A 622-nucleotide genomic window follows, 5' to 3' on the forward strand; every position below is an offset into this window, starting at 1 on the left:
TGAGGGTTGTGCATGCATGCATCCGGGGCTGGGGGTTTGTTTAGGGTTTATGTTTTTTTCTTTTTCTTTTTTTATTAAAAAAATAAATTAAAAATAAAATAAATAACAAAAAAAAAAAGAAAAACACAAAAAACAATAACTCCCTATACAGCCAACGCATGCATGCATGCATGCATGCATGCATGCATGCATGCATGCATGAGCCTGGTTTCTCTCTGTCTTTGTCTATACATATATGTGTATACACATATAAATATAAATATTTATTTATTTATTAGTAAATAAATAAATAAATATATTTATATATATATATATATATATATATCTTTCTCTCTGTGTCTGTGTCTCTCTTTCTCTCTCTGTCTCTATATCTATATCTGCATGCATGCATGCATGCACACAACTCAGCTACACATGCATGCATGCATGCATGCATGCATGCAGGGTTTAGGGTTTAGGGTTTATGCATGCATGCATGCATGCATGCATGCATGCATGCATGCATGTGTAGCTGAGTGGTGTGTTTGTTTGTGGTGGGGTTTAAGAGGGTCTCTGCTGGGGCTGGTTGCTAGCCGCCTATATAAATACATTTCTTTCTTTTTTATTTTTTTTTTTTCTTTGT

The sequence above is a fragment of the Eimeria mitis genome, genomic scaffold (genome assembly GCF_000499745.2).
Source record: "Eimeria mitis Houghton genomic scaffold, Emh_scaff863, whole genome shotgun sequence".
Lineage (NCBI taxonomy): Eukaryota > Apicomplexa > Conoidasida > Eucoccidiorida > Eimeriidae > Eimeria > Eimeria mitis.